This window comes from Lissotriton vulgaris, chromosome 3_1, assembly GCF_964263255.1.
Source record: "Lissotriton vulgaris chromosome 3_1, aLisVul1.2, whole genome shotgun sequence".
In the NCBI taxonomy this organism is placed as follows: Eukaryota; Metazoa; Chordata; class Amphibia; order Caudata; family Salamandridae; genus Lissotriton; species Lissotriton vulgaris.
This window is the reverse complement of record NC_141689.1, coordinates 2,022,407,374-2,022,428,202: the sequence shown is the minus strand read 5'-3', so window position 1 is coordinate 2,022,428,202 and position 20,829 is coordinate 2,022,407,374. Positions and strand designations below refer to the sequence as shown.

At 43.6% G+C, this 20,829-nt stretch overlaps 1 protein-coding gene across 23 annotated transcripts in view; it reads left to right on the top strand.

The window, feature by feature from the left end:
• The window catches only part of LOC147728754 (sorbin and SH3 domain-containing protein 2-like), a 643,768-nt gene that overhangs the window by 61,398 nt on the left and 561,541 nt on the right, over window positions 1-20,829 (top strand). For 6 of the 23 annotated variants that reach the window (XM_086962511.1, XM_086962516.1, XM_086962524.1 and 3 more), the window contains exon 2: window positions 17,688-17,819. The exons of the other annotated variants lie outside the window; for them this stretch is intronic. The gene's annotated coding sequence lies outside the window, so the exon portion shown is untranslated. The remainder of the gene's footprint in view (window positions 1-17,687; window positions 17,820-20,829) is intronic. 23 annotated transcript variants of the gene reach the window in all.

Below are 20,829 nucleotides of genomic sequence, written 5' to 3'. Positions count from 1 at the left end.
CTTCTAATGCGCCCGTGAACAGCGTTCTGGACCGGCATCATTGTAGTTTCAAGTAGCCCAATAAACATAGACAAAGGACTATACACTGTCACAAGGTGTCTTATATAGCCATATTTACAGAGTGTCATCTTAAATTGTTTATAACAAAGGAAATTAACTATACCTAGAAAACTAAAGGAAAGGTTGATGTAGGAATGAAAAAGAATTGGTCACTGTATTCACAACAAATATTGCTGCAATCTAATTTCATATCCAAAACTGTAAATTAATTTGAAGCTGGCATTCTACCGTTTCTTATGATATGGGAGTAATTTTTAACACAAGACAAAGATGCTAACAGCTGAAGGTAACAGCAAATAAGTAGTCTGCCATCCTCAAAAAAAAAAAGATCAGCTAAAGAAAAAAGGTGGGGTTTACAAACATTCCATAACTTACACAGTTATATGTTGTGTTTTCATAAGATATTGAGTTCAATCAGCTTACATGAGTTCATGAGCTGTATTCTCTTCATAAAGTCCCAGACCCATCATTCAAAAATTAAAGTCCACAAATCAACTATTACTAAAGTCCCAATCCAACATCTTGGGCTCACAAGGTCCCATATCCTCATAATCAAATTAAACAAATAGATTTTCAAACTGAATCTCCAGACAATTCATATATTTAAAGCAAGTACAAATTGTGTCACAGGCATTCAAGCAGTTAGATGAAGCAGTCAACAGAAGCCCATCATCAATCTTATAAAAGAGCAATTAATACATGAAGACAAACAAAAGTAAAATAAAGCCCTTTATAATATAGGTGTATAAAACAACAAATCTATGAAAAAAGTAATTTGTTGAGTCACCTACTATTTAACAAGTACTTAATTCTCCCAAAACATAATGTAATTCATTGTCAATATTAAGATCTTTCTCAACAGCTTTGAGTTTCATAATGCAAAGAGCCTTTTCCACACCATGAAATGAGAAGGTCATATGCAGGCCTGGTTTTGTACATTTAATAATATGTACTGCAATTCAGTATTTCTGATCAAACTGCTTCATAGCTCTTAAATGTTTAGAAATTCTCTCTCATAGTGGTCAGATTATACTCCCAACATATATCTTAAGACCTTTGCAAATCAAAATGTAAACCACAGCACTTGTTCCACAGTGAATATTACTCTTAATCTCAAAGTTCTGACTGTTGTTATAACTCAAAGTTCTTATCCTGCTATTCTTTGCATGTTACAATGAGCACATTTGAAAAAACTTCTGGTTATACCGGACCACCAAGAAGTTATGAGTCTGGGAATAGAGTAACTTGGACTGATAATATTCTTCCGTGGGCAACCCTTTCAAAACATTACACTTTGATGCAGTGTAATATATTTATTAATCACACTATCCTCAATGAGTAAATGCCAGTGCGTATTAAGAATGTTACTATTTCTACTTGCCTCGAACGATAACTTGTAATTAATCTGGTTAGCTCATTGGTATTCAGTTTCCTACTTACCTTATCACATAAAGTGGAATTCTTCTCAAGTTTATTTGCTCGTAAAGTCACCGATTCATTTAGATGTGGGTCATAACTTCTTTTAAGAAATATCTTCTCAATATCACTGAGATTACTATGAAATTCATCATCATTACTACAGTTTATATGTCCTCATACCTTTCCTCCAAACGTAATAGCTGTTGAGTCTCAGGATGTGAAATAGTTATTCTCAATAATGAATTACATAATGTTTATTCCGAAAACATCATATTGTGCAATGTCATGTTACTAATGTACAATTAAACTTCCCAAAGATATTTTTTTTTCATTATTATAATGTAGAGTAAAACTCATATTGTAAGAGTTGGTGTTGAGAATATGCTACAAAGTCACTTTTTTCAACTTCAGAACAAGTCAAATTAAGCACAATATCCACGATTAATCTGCCCCACTATTAGATGCAGTCTATCCACTAAGAACCCAGACCCACTGCTCCATGAAGTAATCCATGAACAGCAAATCTGGAGCGCAGATCTTCTTTCCAAGGTTTCTTCTGTTACTCATTTTCATCTATTGTTATAAACAATGTGTTATCGCAGAGAACTTCATTCACGACACTCGAATGGGCAGTATAGGTCACACAATTTACCTGTGTCCTCAAGAGGTGGGAAGAACCAACCAGGGAGATCTCAATTGACTACTATCTGTGACATTTATTATGCCAAATATACACAACAGCCTGTCATAATTGTCATTACCCTTGTCGGTGGGATAGGGGAGTTGCACATTTTGACTGTTATCCCTTTTTCTTTCTGTGTTGGAAGATACTTTTCATTTCTCTTTTCCTATCTTTACTCTTCTATTGTGGAACAATGTTCACAAATAATGTACATTGTTATTCCAGCCCGTGGCAAAGTTCGTACTTATATTATGTGAAAAATTATAAAGAATAGCAATATCATTAAAAAAAACTCCATTAATCCAGTAAAAGGAATAAAAAGCATATATACATCTATTCACTACACACCTCAACTCAGAACAAATTATCACAGTTAGTGGCGACTGAGTGGATTTACACAAGGATTCAATAGGTTGTCTGTTATATGTGTACTTTTTTAAAAAGGCCATTACCTCTACAATACGGATTAATCTGCCATTCTCAACATAATATTGTAAGGGGGAAGATTTTCTCAATTATTGGTGGAATATTTTTTGATCTAAACCTTGACCAGCAGATTGTGTGCTCTTCGGTAGCTTAAATGTGAATGTGAAGTACCCTCAGTAGGCAAAGAGCTGTTGGTGGGAACAAATTCCCTAACAAAGCAGTAACTTTTATCATCCCAAGGGTGCCATACCTTGCCTCCAAGTTTGTTGATTAGATGGAATGGGGATTTGTTCTCATTGGTCTTGGATTTGTTTTCTGTATAGAGAGTGCTGTGTTTCTGCGTGAGCAGTTATATGCAGTCTGTGGACAGCTACGCAGATAAAGTTGTGTGCCACCTGTGTACAGATACTAGGGCAGGACAGAGGAGGAACTGAGGTAACTGAGGACGCTGTCATTAAAGAAAGTAAGAGTGGGGCTAGAATTGTTTCTTGATGGGCCCAACTTGTAGAAGGGTTGGTGGTGAAATCCTAGAGTCCCAAATCACTGAGCGAGCTGATGCACAGCAGAAGAACTGTGGTAGAGCTAACCCGCTCTACCACAGGTATCAAGAGAGTAAAGTAACATAGTGTGATCCACGGAGTCAAGAAGAATGAGATTAGAAGATAGATGATTGCAGTGAGCTGCTGAATTAATCTTGGCAACATGAACAAGTGTGTTTTCAGTTGAGTGAAGGGCCCAGAAGCCAGACTGGAAGAGGTGGATATGGTTGTTAAAAGGTAGGCAGTAAAAAAAGGCATTCTAGTATCTATGTGAAGAGAGGTAGTTGTCATTCTGGAAGACCGAGGTCCAGCAATTGGTTTATTCAGTAAGGGAAGTAAGACAACAGATTTGAAGTTATTGGAGTTATTGTAGAGGGAGGTTATTGAGAGAAGTACCTTGCAACAGACACACAAGGATTTCATGATTTGTGGACTGTTCTGGTCAGATGGAGCACGTGAACAGTTAGTGAATCGGAGTATGATGATGAACTCTATGGGAGAAGAAATAAAGAAAACCGAAAGAAGAACAGTCGGGTTGGGGATAGTATACATAAAATCAGAGGGATGAGTGGCAGTAAACAAAGTATTCTGAATCAGAAGTTATTGGCTGAGTGAAAGGGAAGAGATGAGGGTATATGGTGTGGAGATTAAGTTATTGATTGTGTGTGTCAATCTTTGGAGGTGGGGCTGTATCGAGTAGATGATATTTTCACACTGGTGGGTATTTAATTGCTTCGTTTGTAGATTGACAACAATTGGGAAAATACTGCAACCATTTGTGTATGAGTTTCCTCATCCTAGTTTTCAGTGAGCAAATGTCCTTGGCAAACCATGATTCTGTACATGGAGAAAAAGGCGGAAACGAGTGCAAGGGGTACCGACTGTCAAAAAATATTGAGGAGTATTGAACTGGTACAAGGAGGTGATGTGCTGATGTTGTATAAAGTTGTTGTGGAATTGCTGTAGGGAAGAAGGGAGAGTGCCAGAAACATGTTGTCTATTTGAGATGGTGGAGGGAATAGTGGATTTTCTTCTTGATTTGGTGTTGGAAGTTGTAAAGTGTTGGACTATGCTGATGTATAGATGTAATATTCCTGGTTGCCTAGCTGTGTTTTCCAGTGTGTTTTATATAAGGAAAGTGAATATGGAATATTGTGTCTTTTTTTGTGTGTATGATTATTGTGAGGAAAAGGCATGTGTTCTTTGTGATCATGAGAGAGATGTCTATGCAGTGTTTGTTACATCAGTGTGCATGATGCTCTTACTTAGAAAGGAATATGCTGTGTGTGGGTGAGGGTGAGGGACAGAGAACTGTGGCACGCAGCGTTGAAAATATCTTCCTTGCTTGTGATGTGTATGACCAGTGCTAGTAATAAAGATTTTACTGTTTGCCAGTGTTATGAAGGAGAAGAATTCTTACCCATGTGCCTGGATTTGTTGTGCAAGCGCAAATCCCAAGTTGGTATTGTAGGAGCCCGCGATGTCAAAAATGATGTTTGCGGATTGATTTTTCAGGTAAAAAATCTACAAATTGAATCACTTTTCTTTGGAGAGTGAACTTGATTTTGGATAAGTGGTTAGACAAATTTCTTACCAAACCGGGGTGTGCATACATGATGAGTTTAACAGAGAGCAGCATTATTTAGTTTTGTAATACGCAACACTGATTACATTTTACAGTACTAGGAGGAAAAAAGGGAGACAGAAGAAATACTTTTGCTGCAATGCAGGGTCTTAAGCGTCAAGCTCTCTAGCCACTCATGGGCACATGTTCTCCTACTCCCTGTGGACAGAAATTCCTGTGGCTGTTCTGGCAGCAGAGAAGGTAATGAAACAGAGGCAGAACGCCATCTATTGTGTTTTCCCAATACCAGTCCAGCCAAAGAGAGTCCTGAGCTGCAGAAGAGGAACTCAATACGCAAGAACCTAAAGTTCCATCTATGTTGGGCAAGACACTTGGTGGCAGGGAACAGGTCCGGTGAAACAAACCAAAGCCTCGCGAAAAGTCTGGAATCTTTACCCTTCTTCCTGACAGTCAGAAATTCCAAACTTTGCCTGACTATGCAGGCAGAGTATTTCCCTTGACCTTCACTTATTTACCACAAAATTTGGGACCCGTGATTTTGAGTGCAATGGAGGTGGGGTCAGTGAGCGTTGGGCGGGATCAAGGGTGTGGTTAAAAATAACAAATTATTCTGTAACTATTTTGTTGGTCTTTCACCTTCTGGTAACTGCATCTAAAATAGTGTACATTTCAAATGAAAAATAAACTAAAGCTAATCTAATCGGAGGAAAATACAATATCTTAGTTTATGAAACCTCTACTGGTCAATGCAATGACTGCAGATTTCTGTGTCAACCAGAAAGCCACAGAATTGAATCCTGGTTGGAACCGTGCATACTGTCACCAGGTCAGACACAAACCCACTCACTGACAACGGTACAACTTGTGGAGCGGCCTCCAAAGGGAGCCAAAGACCATAGCCGTAGATCATTAAATCAATCATCTACAAAGACCATCAGTGGCCAAAAAGAGCCAGGTTTTTGGGCATTTCTGAAAGACCGATTCATTTTTCGCAAATCTCAATGAACAGGGGAGATGGCTTCAGGCCTTAGAAGCTAATGAGGTAAAATATTTTCCACTTCTCGTTTTATGCTTGAAACTAGGGATTAGTAATGCGTTTATGTCGGCGGGTCTAAGAGTCTTTTGGGTTTTGTGATGCATGAAAGGATCTGAGAGGTATTTACGGCATGTTGAATGAAAAGCTCTGGACAACAAAGACTGAGATTTAAACAGAACCAGCTTGTTGGCTGGAAGCCAGTGCAAGCCCCTGAGAGACAGAACATTTGCTGGGAGCTTAAGGACCAGATTTACCGCTGAATTTTGGGCCATTTGATGCTTGTATAGTAACTGCTTAGTAGTCCCTAGGTAGGGGCTCTTACAGTAATCCAGCCTCGAGGTAATAAGCTCTAGGACTTATTTTTTCCTCGCTGCAAGTGGAAGGAATTCAAAAAACAATTTAAAATACTTAATCAGAGAATAGACTGATAAGACTTGAGATCAAAAAGAAAGAGCACAATAAGATTTGACTCCTAAATTCCTGGCGACCTCCAGTGGAGGCGGTGGGGGCATAAGACTGTTTGATCACTAATCCTGAGAGGAAAACCTATTGTGTTTACCCAAACAGAAGTATCTCTGTCTTAGCCACATTGCGCTTTAGATGGTTACATTCCACTCAGTGGAAGATACTAATGAAACAATTCTTTAAATTTAGTTCAGAACCAAAAGAATTTCAGTCAAGAGACCAGATCATTTAGGTATCATCGGCATAGGGTAGTGGAAATACCAAAGGAGTCAATCCAGAAAATCAGAGGATATTTACATCTTGAAAAATGTTGGGCTAAATGAGGAGCCCTGTGGAACCCCATGCCTCAGGGATTTCTCTTCCGAAGTAATCTGCCCAATGGACACCACCTGCCTTCTATCAGTGAGAAAAGACTTGAACCAGGACCATGCTTGGCCACGGATGCCAATTTTACCCAGCTGCTGAAGGAGTACTGTGTACGACACTGTGTTGAACACTGCTGACAAGACCAAAAGGATTAGCACAGCATTCTGACCTTTATCCAACAAGACTTTTATTGTTTCTGACACTTCAGCCGGGCAAATTCCGTGGAGTGCATGGGCTTTAAACCCGATTGTGAGAGATGAAGAGTATTAGGATTTTCAAGCAAATACATGAATTGTTCATTAACTAATTTCTCTAACATTTTAGCAAGAGCATGGAGGTAGGTATAGATCTAAAATTGGAAAACCGGTTTGATGTTTTCAGTAAGGGTGTAACAGCGGCCAGTTTCCAGGGCTCTGGCATCACTACCAGAGTAATAGAGGTGTTTAGAATACGATTCACAACAGGATTGATGAGCTCTTTGGGTTTTATTTATTTTTGCACAAATTCTATTTCCCTTTCAATAAATAGTACAGTAACTTAGCATAAACTGCACGATATCGGTGTCGGTGCAAAGACAGCTGAAAACATACATTTGCATTACGCTGCTCGTAAGTTGCCACATAGAGAAAGAGTGTAAATAGCTAAGCAAGTGACTGCCAAAGAGGCCAAAAGGAGAGGAGACACTTCTGGGGAAAATGCTGGGGGACACTATGGAGATTACATGCAGGGGTATTGGGAATAGACTACCATGTCTATGCTGACTGGCTTGTGAACATGAGGGCCAGGCTCGCTAGAAAGTACCTCCTTTCCACCCGGAAGGTAGTTTTCATTGGCATGAGGAAGTGATTGAGGGAAAGTGATCAGGCTCTGCCCGGCAGAGCCTAGATAAGGGCCAATGTGCCCAACAATGTAAAAAGAAAACTAAAACCATGGAACAGGGAACCTCCAGCTGAGTGGGAAGTAGAACGGTGCCAGCAGGTATTTAAGACCTGTAGGGGGTAAAGGGAATAGGGGAGGGGACCACGAGGGGGGTAGAGAAATGCCCCCGCTGCTGCCGATTAGTGTCAGGGTTGCTACTGTGCTGCCACAGGAAGCTGTCAGTCAAACAAGTAGAGGACTTGGAGTCTAGGTGCCCGGAAACAAAGGTATTCCATTCAAGACATATAATCGATCTGAGACTGCCAGAGGCGAGTGAATTTCTTTTCAGATAACGTCTTATGTGACATTTGCTCTATAGCTAAGGTGTGCCAGAGCTTTGTGAACCAAGTCGCCACAGGGGGGGCAGCTGTAGTATTCCAGGCCAGGACTATAAGTTGCTTCGCTGCTCCCATCATGTGGCGGACCAGGTACCAGTCCACATGGGTCGCTGCCTTCAGTGTAATCGGGCATATCCCTAGAATGATCATGCAGTATTCTGCTGATATGGGGAACCCCAGTGTGTTTTTAAAATGGCCCAGGATTTCCTTCCAAAAAATTGTGATGGAAGGGCACAACCACCAAATATATTGGAAAACGCCGACCAGCGTGCCAAATCTCCAACGAGTAGCTGTGGGTGCGGGGAACATGGGGTGTACCGGTGTAGTACCACTGTAGCAGGAGTTTACATGCCGATTCTTGCTGTGAAATGCTTCTGTGGGTTTTAGGGATCTCTTACCATAGGACTTCCCACTGTTTCTGGGAGATGCCCAGAGGACTATCCAGTTCCCATTTAGCTTGATAAGGATGATGGGGGAGTATGCCAGACTGCTGTTGAACACTGTACGGTTTGGAGATGAAATCCCAAGATCCATAAAAGCCTCTCACCAAGGTCTTGAAGGGTGTAAGGGACCAAGTGGCACCCGCGGTATTAGGGGAGGGATAGGGCCCAGCTGGAAATACTGATGTTGAAGTTTATCAAGAATGCCGAATTCGAGTTTACACTGCTCAAAGTGCTTGATGGTCAGGCCGCCGAACAAGCCCTGCAAGATCCTACAATCCTCAATAGTTTTTCTGAGAACAGACGGAGGACATGGATCCAAATGGGATCCAGATTTACATAATGAGATAGCACTTTCAGATTTTGAAGGGAAACGAGCTGAAAGTCTGCCATTGTTGAAGAAGGGCCAGAAACACCTTATAATGGATCGTGACAGCTATATAGCCTGGCATTTTTGTTTGGTAGTCAGATTTTCCTTCTTTTGACATTGGCATGTGGTGTATTGAGCATGGATGGCAGTGTGAGTTATGGTGCGCACTGCATACTATAACTGGAGATAACAGGGGATTTCTAGGTTTGCATTCAGCGAATTATAACTATCCTTTAACTGGGTTTTTTTTCCAGTGACTTCCTATGTCACTGAAAAAAAACTAGGGTTTTCTATGGTGCACTTCATTAACCCGCCATGTAGAGGTGGTTGACCATAGTGCTAACCCTTAACTATGCCCCGCGTTCGACCTGCCATAGGTAGCTAACTTCTGCACAGACCTGCAGCACTTGCCTATGCATCTTAACTGGGACTTTTCTCAGCTCTAGCATTGTTTTGCAGAATTGAAATATATTTTGACAAAATAGTTCTGTTTTTTCACAGACTTAAAATGATGACTACATGATTATGATGAAAATCACAATTTTACTATAGCAAACTTGTGTTTTTTCCAATATTTTTGTCACAATTTTCTTGCCTTTGAGTGCCCCTCAGCACGTTGCTGGAACAGCCACCTCTCGCACTGTTCCCACTTTGCTCTGGAATTTTTTTTTCCACAGTGCAAAAATTATGATTTAGTCCAAAATCACAACTTTAAAGTGGGTGGAAAGAAATGTAATCCCCTTTATTAGCTAATCACATTTGTCAAATAATTAAAATGAGATTGGAAGAAATAGTGATTTTGGTATTCACAATTTTAAATGGTTAAAATATATGAAGGTTCTATTTTACTTCTCCTTCCACTTATGCCTTATGTTTTATATTGTTATGATTTCCATTTATACTACTGTAAGGCGTTGTATTGTGTTTCTTTAAAACCAAATAAAAATTTCTTAAACAAAAAAAATATATATATATATGAAGGTGTCAACACTGTCAAGCCACTGTCGGAACCCCTTTCAGAGGGCCACAGGGCAAGCAGGAGTTACTGGGCTCAGCCATGGGGGTTGAGTGCTTTTACTCCTGGTGGCCCATGGCCCAGTCTACAATGGGTGCTTGATTCTCCATGGTAGCAAAGGTGATTGTCCATCCAAATACTTGCTTTTATGAAAATAGAAGTATTTAAATGTGATCGCACAAAGCATAGGATCAACACAACACACTAAACAATCCCCACATCCTCTTAAAGTCAGTGTGCTAGTGCCATCCCAGACAGAATCCCTGAAGTCCCTCTGTGCCGTCCAGTCAGGTTGGTTATTTCCCTTTCTGTACTTTAGGCAACTCCCAGATGCAGGCCACAATAGTCCTAAATAAAAAGTTGATATTTTGCTTTAAGAATCAATGCTAGCATCGTTTAGATGCTAGGTTTGTGCAAGTTCCCAGCAGGCTGAATAACCTGGAACAGTTTTACCTGAACTGATGGCTGCTGTCAATCCCAGGAGGACCAGGGCACTCTGTTTTGAGCTTCAGTCTTCCGACACAGAGAGCCCACGACTTCTTGAGGTCATTCCACAATGACACATTGGCCTGCTCAGTCGTCAGATGGCGTCTGTGTTGACCGTCCTCGCCCGGCTCATGCAGCGATCAGTGAGTGTTCCTCCTGGCTTCTTCAACATGGCGAACCAGGGCAATAGCCGGACTTATGGTGGCTCCGCTTCTGGTCACACTGGGATGGGGGGGGGTGTCATGGACCTTGATCTGTGCACAGGCGTCAGCCTTGCCTTCACAGTGGCCATCCTTCCTGTTCACACTGGTGTCGTGAGCTGTTTGCACACACATGGGTGACAGTCAACACTTCACAGTGGTCTCCCGCTTCTGGTTCACATGGGAGTCGCCTATTTTGGCCCTCACATGAGTGCCAGCCCGCACTTCATGGGGGCCCCTTCCTGGTGACATGAGAGATGTTTACTTGGCAACAAGATCAAGGGGGCAGCCCACACTCCTGCAGAGATCCCAGACAGGCATCTTGCACTACTTCATGAAGATACACTTTCCAGGACACCCAGTGAGCCTCCAACCACTCTCCTCCTCCTTAGAGTCCCCTGGTCTAGGCCGGCAAGCAGAATGGTGCTTCTCCAAGCTCAAGGAAAGTGATCTTGACTTCTTGGGTGATCGTCTCTCGCCCAGCAGGGAGACTTGCAGACCTTGGTACCTAGTCCTCATTCCAGCAGCTAGAAGTTTAAGCAATCCTCTTTTATAGGGATGAACAGCTTTGTTGAACAACTTGTGGGTATAATGTCCCACCTTTAACTCCTGACACAAATGTGAATTATTGTCTGATTCTTTAAAATATGGGTTATGGGTGTCTTTTCCTTTGAAGTGCTCTCTCCTCTGCACTGCCCTTTGTCAAAGCGGCAGTCTGCCAGAGTAAGATTTGCTCAGTTCTGACTGACCTACAACACAGGCCAAGGAAATAACCAGGGATCACATCTGGCTGTTAGCATCCACCGAAATATGCCTCAGAACGGTTCAAAGGTTTATGCCTTCCTCACTGTCGAGATTCCCTAGTCTAGAGTGCCATCGTTCTCTCTGACAATGAGACCAGGCCCCAGTGGTAATATGTCAAACGCTCCGAACAGATTTACACCAAACCACAAAGAGCAACCTTTTTGAGTAAAGTTATACTTCAATGCCAATTTAAAAACCTGACAATTGGCTAAAAAGTATTTTTAGTTAAGGTATGGTTTCTTCCGTCATAACAAATTAACATATGTTTTAAAGAACTCATATATTCCAGTTGAAGTGAATTTATTTCTACTCAATAAAACAAAACAAAAATCCTGCTATAGTTATGTAACCACATGATAACTCACTCCTCTGCTATTAAAGTCATACCTTTCCCTCATTACCTAAAACATGATGTTACATATACCATTATTGCATAATTGGCTGCATTACACACCTCCTCGTCAAAGACCTTATCAATTACATTGCTATAAGTCTGGTTATTTATTGGTACAAATATTGTTAGGTCATAGATAGCCTCTTTAGGTGGTAGTTATGGTTTTCACGGCTGGATGTGAGTTATGGTTTGTGTAGCTAAACTGCCCATTTTCATGTGTTTTCCGTTGTATATCTTAATTAAAACTTCTTTGTACCTGTGATTTTTACGGAAGTATATGTATATAATTGCTCTGGACTATTAATGTATTTGCATTGCACTGAGCACACTAAGCTCAGGAACTTTGTCAGACTCCTTTTGGGGGCCATGTGACAGAGAGGGGCTAGTGGGCCCCACCTACGGTGAGTGAGGCCGTTGTCCACTGTTCTCCTAGGATCTTTCCTACTGTGGTTTTGCAAACTTGGCCAAGTGCAACTCTTTCACAGACCCCCAGCTTAATTGTAAACTTCTGAAGTTTTTACAATCTCATGACAAAGCCGTAAAACAGAATTGTAAGTAGTATTCAACAGCACAAGGATCCTGTCCAGACGCAAGACTATAAGATATTGATATGATGATAAAACAATAGCAGGATGATGAAATCTAGAACTGAGGAATTTTCGTCTTTTCTTACAGAAGCATATCCTACACTAACAAACTGGTGAAGTGTACCTACGATTATGAATTGAATGCATTTTTATAACGTTCTATTTTCAGAAACCCATGATATTACTTTGTGTTGCACCAATATTTATCAATGTTTTACGAAAATTGATTATTTTTAAAAAAGCGGATATTTTTCATATGTATTTAACTTGTATTGTGACGGTTTTTATTAACTAATAACAATAAACAATAAACTGAAACTGAACTATTTTCACACTTAACTCTCAGTCTAGCTATGATTTGCAGTCACAGGCTTCTCGGAAGGTTGGTAGGGCTGCATTAGCTCAACAATCAATCAACAGACACAATAACTTAAACAACCAGCCCAATGCTTGTCTTTTTAAGAAAAAATGCTTTTACTCACACAGCAGTAGTAAATTCAGTTCAATCCAGTGTTCACTGCAGTGATCCTGGTTGTGAATATCCACTTGTGGCATAACTTCCACTGATTTCCTTTGACCTAATCTCCCCTGAGTGGCCGCTTGATACTTATCCCCTAAATACCCATTACACCATCTACCCTACGGTTAGGACAGTAGCATAAATCAGGCGCAGGTGAGTGTCCATTCCACCACAAGTCAAATGTGCACTTAATTATTTATGTTTCTCAGGGTTCTTACACCTAGTGGTGTAGTGTGAAACATGTTTCTTCTCTCACACTCCTCCCGGGCACATCTGGAGGCCTCAATATTTTCCACAGGTGGAAGCCTGCAGGGAGCAAAGACACCGTCAGTGAATGCCAAGGAGGCCAGGTGTGTCCCACATTTCTATACATGCAGCTGCCCAATTCAGTTCAACCGTGAGCAGCAGCGCTAACAGCTATCAGGGGCGGCTCTAGGCTCATGGCGGCCCTGGGCCATAAGCGTAAGTAGGGGGCCCCGGAAGAGGGGGTCCGGGCGGGGCGGAGTGCGGAGGCCAGTGAAGAGGGGGGGGTCAGGGTGTTTGGAAGTGGAACAGAGCCGGAGGCCGCCAAATCCCTGCCAGGGGCCGCCACGCAAATAAGTATCCATCCTCAGAGGATTATTATATTAAGGATATATATTGGCGTGGTGGCCCCTGGAGTTTGGCGGCCCTGTGCAGGTGCACAGCTTGCACATGCGTAAGGCCGCCCCTGCAGCTATGCACAGGGTAAAGCACAGATGGGATGAGAGTTTGCCCCTATGGGGCTATACGGTCGACTCGAGCGCAGACACTTACTCAGTCAGTGCAGTCACTACTGCAGCTGTAGCCCCGATTTGGCTGCTCCAGTCCCCATGGCAAATATGTGTATTTGTAAAGTGAGGGTATCCTGAAGCTGAGCAGGTGTGTGTGCCTAGCCCTGCAGCCCAAATTGTGCAAGCGCAGTCACCTCAACAGTTCTAGCCCTGATTGGGCCAGTGTAGTCACTACTGCCTGATCAGGTTGATGCATCGAGTGGCAGCCTCGATCAGGCAAATTCAGCCACAAATGCTCGAAGCAGTTTCCTCCAGGAATCTTGTCTGCGCGATCAGGGGGGTGGCTCTCTTCAGCACAGGGGGCTCTCTTCAGCACAGGGGGCTCCTGGCTTTGCTCAAAGGTAGTCACCATACTCTGAGCTCTTCAGCCCGATGACCTGTTGAGCTTCTCCTTCTCAACAGACTTCCTTCCTGCACTGCCAGGCAAACTCCTTCACTTAGCAGGCAGTCAGGCCCTCAATGCCTCCAGCAGAGTGTAGACTGCTGGTGATGTCCCCTCACTTCTGTAAGATCGGCTGTAAAGCAGACACCAGCCCTGTTCACAGAACAGACCTTTTAGTACTCTGCGGCGCACTCCCTTCCTTGCTCATGAAAGGCTTGGAATAGGAACAAAGGAGGGTGGTGTGGGTCTCACTTTTATATACATTTTCTATACAGAGGATTTGTATTCCCTGTCTCCAACTTCAGAACGTTCTCCTTTCAAGTGTCTTTCTCATACTGCTATCTAGACAAAACCAATATGTAGCATGACACTGTTCATACGATGTAGCAGTGGGGTCATCTCTAAACCGCACACCCACAACACAGACACGATCTAGTGTGAAGTTTCTGCAACTGACTGTCATCAGCCTCTTTGAAGTAATAATCGGGGATAATCAGAAGGGCATGCCTGAGCTAGGAACTTCCTCATCCAACACAATAGAAACTGCAATCTGACATTTTACCAATACCATCAACCGAATGGCCATACTCATGGAGAACTAATCAGCTGCCTGCCTGCCTCCTGCTAAGAAAAGTCCTCCGGGCATTTCTAAAGGTAGGCATGTTTTCAATCTCCTTAGTGTCAGGATCGCCACTTTCCAGTCACAAGAATGCAGGCAGTAGTCTTCACTGTTCGGAGAAGTTGTCTTTATCCTCCTTCATTCGCTGTAGCGAACCGGGGGTATCCAAAATGGATCCTACTAGTTTCAGTACCCAGGCTCACTGAAACTCAGATAAATAGTACTGCACATGTGCTTCATGTGTTACAAGCGCACCATACACACACTCTACATACACACAGGGTACCAGAGCAAGGTTCTGGACATACACATAATAGCAGAACCTTACACAAGAGGGGCCTGTAGGCTACATACAGTCTCATTATTGGAGAAGTGTGGCTCAAGTGGTTGGAGCGGCAGACCCTGATGCAGAGGTCTGGCCTGGACCAGGGTTCAATTCCCCGCCTCGGCAGGTCTTGGGCTCAAATTTCCCCGGACCTGACAATTCTCGCCTCGGTGCCTATTCCAATCATGGAGTCCCACTCTGTAACTCTGGGCAATAGCTTGCTTAATCTCCACAATGGCCCCTCGCAGAGGAATGCCTGGCTTTCACCTTGGGGATGCCCAGTAATGGGTTATCTCGCAGGGGAATACCAGGACGGGTTCCCTAAGCAAGCGCTGGGACGCTTTCGGGCAGCCATGCGCTCTACAAATCAAATTTCATTTCATTAACACACATACAAAGTTATCACACTTTCAGTATCAAAAATGCAGTGTACTATTCCCAGGACAGGGGGAGTAGCCCTCTGTCCACTATTTATTTATTTTATTTATTTATATTTAATTTTATAGAGCGCACAGCTACCCGGAGGTTTCCCGGCGCTAAACCAGCAAGGAAGGTGTACAGTCGCATAGATTATTGATCGAAAAGCCAAGTTTTTACATCTCTTCGGAACTTTAGATAATTGGGTTCAATCCGAATAGACAGAGGGAGAGAGTTCCACAGGGATGGTGCCAGAAAAGCAAAAGATCGACCACCCATTCTGGCTCTCTTCGTCCTAGGGATCTGAAGTTTATGTTGATTGGATGAACGAAGAGTGCGGGAGGGAAGGTACGGATGAATTAGAGATCTCAAATACTGAGGGGCCTTGCCAGGATAAATTTTATGTAGAAGACAGGCAGAGGCAGGGCCTCTGCTATGGTGGAGGAGTGGGCCTCTTCCACACCCCCCACCCCCAACCTCCCCACCAGCACCTGCCAAATCCTGGAAAATAAAACTAATTTAATACTGGTTTTATTATAGTTTCCTTTTCCATTGACAAGTCATGGGGGCTGAGCAACAGTGATGACAGGCACTGAGGGGAGTGTTATGTGGACTCGCTTCAATGGACATGACTGTTTGGCTCGCCGTTTCAGGCATGCCAAACCACCATGTGCAGTCAGAGTTCCATCCAATCCAGCAAAGCTGCTGGGTCAGAGAGAACAGGCACAGGCTCACGGTCTGTCCTGGAGCACAAATTGAGGGTGCTCAAGCCAATCCTGAAGCTGCTTTCTTTCAAAAGCAGCTTCAGGATTGGCCCTAAGGCAGGCATGGAGCCTGTACCTTCCGAAGAAGAACGGAGAAGTCGAGCACAACGCTATGGAGGGCAGCAGGTACGTTTCTTTTTTATTTTTCACATTGATCTCCCTTGTCCCCCTTTCCAACCACCTCCCCCCCCCCCCCCGGCCCCCCACCTCCTCCTTGCCTGCCTCGCCTCTTTTCATGATGCGAGCCGCGCCTGCTATGAGGTCATACTTGGTGTGGTCCTCCAGACACAGGACAGGTTCAGGACCTCAGATTGTCAGGAATAGGCCCTAGGTCTCTGCACACACGCTAGATTAGCACGACACCAGGGTCAAAATGAAATCCGGGATACCAGATATATCTGCAGTTAGGCAATCAGAGCAGGGGGACACTTTCATATCCCACGCAGGGGAAATTCCTATCCCATCACACCTCTACCATTGAACATTTGTGAATTATTAATTGTGCATCACCTATAAAAAAGCACCATGGACTGAATCTGCAACAGAATAGAACTGGTATACACTTTTTGATGCACTGCCTCAGCCGGCACCATTGTGAGAGTTCCTTGCTTCCCCTCACTTCAGTGTCCACACACAATAAATCATTCATACAGCAGTCCATTGCTGGGTCTCATGCCATGCTCCTCGTGTTCTAGGAGCTGCACAAGGGGAGAGTTTGCTCTGAGTGTAGTGCTTGCCAGCCAGCAGTCCTTTTTCTTGGTACACCGAGACATCCATGGTCAGTCATTTTGTTGCAATTGATTGATGGGACTGGAGACGGTGACGCGGTTTCGCATGACAAGGCCTGCTGGAGGCCAGAGCCAATGATCACACTGACCTGTAGATGCTGCTGTCAAATGCAACCTCCACTGGTTCGCATGCCAAGCCTAGCCCCCACTCTATGTTTAATGACAACACGGAGGCGCAGTTCATTTGCTTGACACTTTTAATTCCTGAGAAGCGGGCTGAGGTAACTCCTTCCTTCCCTCCTCTAAATGGACGCCCTGTCCCCAGTGACCGATGAGCCCTGTCAACAGAGTCCAGTCGCACGCGTTCGAAAATAGCCCGAGGATGGGGATGGAAATTCAGATGCAAACTGGAAATAAACTGCTGGCAGGAATCTTATGGGAGCCCGGGGGGATTATTGGGCACTGGCATCCAGCCTATAGAGGGCATGAGCATGCGCGTGCACGGATAGGCAATGCGGGGGGGCCAGGTAAGACCAATGTGGGGCCCCTCAAACTGCAGCATGAATGCGCCCAGAGGCATTAAGTCAAAGCCTGGCCAATATCGGAGACGCCCATTCAGAACCACTGAAAACATACAGGAAAGTACTGAGCGGGTTGTCCGTTGACTGCCACGAACAACACTGGCGCCGGGGACCGGCTGCAGCCCTATTAATACTTCCTGGTCCTCGGCTGCGGCCGCTGCTCTTTCCTTTTAACCAAGAACTTGGACACACTTATTGGGCTGTGGATTTCCTGATTTTGTGCCGGTTGCAGGGCGCTGGGGAGGGGTGGGGAGCCGTTTAGCCTTACATTTTTATCCTGATTGTAGACAAACCCCGTCTGCGGCTGAAAATAGCTCCAATGCTCGTAGAACAGTAGCAGCAGCGGCGGCGGCGGCAGCTGAAATTCTTCCCCTCGCTGACTCTGCCTCCGTCTCTCTGTGCACCGCAGGCTCTTGGATTTGGCGTGCACCTAAGCGGCGGGGCGTCCAGCGGGGCTCAATGAAGGGGACCTGCGCCTGCCAGCGCGCGCGGCCGGGCCCCTGCGGCTGCAGCTGAGGAGCGCCGGCGCCCGCCTGACCAGGTAAGACGCATGCCCGCCCGCCTGCTCCCACCTGATGAAATCAAATGTCCCCCTCCCCTCCCGTCTCGAGACCAACCGACACAGCAGGCGCGCAGCAACCCCGTCCACGCGCAGCTTGTTCCTACTTGACTTCAGCGGTATTGAACAATGTACCGTCCCCTTTCCCCAGTTAATCCATGTTCTGAATTGAAGCTCAGAGCTAAGTGTTAAGCATGGTTGGGGGGGGGGGGAATGGGGGCTCTGCTCCTGGTTACACGAGTGCAACAGGGCATATTCGGACTTTTGTATTTGAAATGCATGTTTTTTTTAATTATGTAATTAACACGTTCTTAGCACTGAAATATGCAAGTGGCATTTGTTTTTGTATGGCCTCAGTAAAATCAGCGTATATCAAGAACTTCACGGGCCCTTAAATTTAAGCAACAAATAAGCTCCCTTTGACCATGTTTGGTATTAAAATGCATAATTAATTGGCGTTCAGTGTGTCCCTTGAACCCGTGGGCTGCGGTGCCAGTGCACCTGCTGCACCGTCGATAGCTACGTCCCTGACTACCACGACCAATACATGTGCATCGAGCTTAGACAGATGTGTTACAATGGCCATCTTACATTTTGTTCAAATTGTGTCTTTGTTTAGTTAGAACCGAAATGCAGATCCATTCTACCCTTCTCCGGTATAGAAACTGCCATCCATGAGACCTCTAATGCTCACATGCAACTTTGAGAGACCTTGAAAAGACCATTCCAGAAGTACCTGCTCCTAATATGAATGTGCTGGTGGGCTGTAATTAAAAATCCTTCCTGCCCTTTTTAAGCAAAATATTAGAGAAGCTAGTCCCCAGCCAGGCCGAGGATTGCCTAAAGAGGCTGGACACAAGGGAACACGATGGAACTCACGATTCTCGAATCGAGAACAGCCTGTGATTTAACCAAGACAACTCATTAATTGTTAACGGGATGTCTAGTCCCTGGCGCAACCTCTGTGGACTCCTTGACAACAGTCTGAGCATACATTCCTAGTAGACACCTAAGTTATGATCTTTTTATGACATATAGATGTTTACTCCTTTTTTCTGATGGAACAAGGCCCAGAATTGCTGGTTCAAGCCAGTGTGCCAACACATCCTCGTTATGTCATAGCCTTAGATGCAAATATGTCCTTGTCACGTTCTGTGAGACTCCAACATGTGCGGGATGTCACTCCTTCAATATAGAGATGTGCCTGTTGCACGGACAAAGTGCCCCTTCCCACACCGTTGTCACTATTGAACAGTGATTCTCTTTGTCAGATTCAGTTTGTCATATTGAGTGAGTGAAATTCCAAAACGTTTCATTGCTTAGTGCACATAATGTTTGGGAAAATTAGATGTGTCACACGAAATACACTTGGGTGGTTGTGTATGTGAAAATTGTATGTAAAGTGTTTCTTCTTGTACAAAAGTTACCTGCTAATTGTGTTTTCCTTACACTTTCAAAGTCCTGTAGTGAAAGTTGATGTTGCATCGTATGTGGCACATTATTTTTCAGATCCTGTAAAACATGTTCTGCTCAATCCAGTGTCCCACAAGTAGAAATTAAATACACTTGTAAGAAAAACAACATTTTCCATGAAGTAAATAAAACTCAATAATCAGGATGTACATAGCATTACGCTCGTGTAAAAAGAAACAAAAAAAAACAAGCTCTCTGTAGTGCAAAGCTAAAGCTGTAGTTAAAGCTTTGTGTGGTACAAGGCAGCTATCTCAAGCAGTGTGCCAAATGTTTGGAATCTGAGTTCCTACAAAGAAGCATGACTTGCCAAGAGCATTGTGAAGTGTCACATACTTGAATGTTTTTTCAACAAAGAATGGGTGGAAACGGCATCTTCCGGGCCTTAGCAGCACAATGAATCTTGCATTTTCATGCTCCTGCTGCAGGCCCTACCATTTTCGTTGCCTTTTCCTACTGAATGTAGATTTGCCTCTGAGGCAGTTTGATGATTCCTTTTCGGTTCATGCTTCTTTTTCCTATAGAATATTTGTTGTTTGGAGGTTGATTAAATAGCAGTAGGTACCATCTTGGCGGCTTCTAAATACACCACAGAGGGTGTGTTTCTTATTAATACAAGCTAAGCGGCCTGTTCTTCTAATCACTTTAAATTGCTACTGTGTTACACAGAGGATGGAACAAAGGAACCTTAGAGGTTTGGTGAAGGAGTTTGTGTGTGAATTTGTGCCCTCTTCTAGTACAACGTTTTTCCCTCAAGAAGAAAATGTTGTTTTAAATTGCTAAAACAATTCAACCTGAAGCTCAATTTTTAGCCCTAGTGGGGTTTTAACTTGATAGAAGTTGTTCAAGAGTCGTGCTGAAACAATTCATGGATGTCTTGAAACATTACACTGGAATGCTGTCATGTCATAGTTTCCTGAGTAATTTCTTAAGCTAGATAAGCTTGCTGAGCTTCTATTGCAGATAGCTGTGGGGTACCCTACAGATCATGGGTTACATCTGGGCGTGGTTGAATTATTTCAAGCTTGATAAAATTAATCCTGTTGCAAAGAATTACAATAACATCAAATATTTAAGGTCCAGTGGCCATATTGAAATAGTTTTCTTAAAACAAAAAAGCGAACTCAATCATGTTACCACGTACATGTGTGTGCTGGTGTTTTTCCTTTGCTTCTTTGTCCCAAGTCTGTATCTCTCTGAGTGACTTGTGAATATGCATTTGGGTCAGGCGGTGGTTCCAACTTGTTATTCTGGTCCGTAGTTCGCAACCATACATGAGGTTGTCAGGGCATTGCCTTGTGCTGTTATGTGGTTTGTTCTGATATGCTGTGATAATCATGTTTAGGGTTTGTTTCAGGGTTAGTTTTTCATTTTCTACTTGTTCTATCTCCATCTTAAGGCTCCGCATGAATTGCTCCACTATACCATTGGCTTATGACCAGAGGGGCATTATTTTCCCATGTTTGAAATCTAGATGTGTGGCGAATTCAGTGAATTTGTGGCTTTTGAAAAGGGTCCTCTG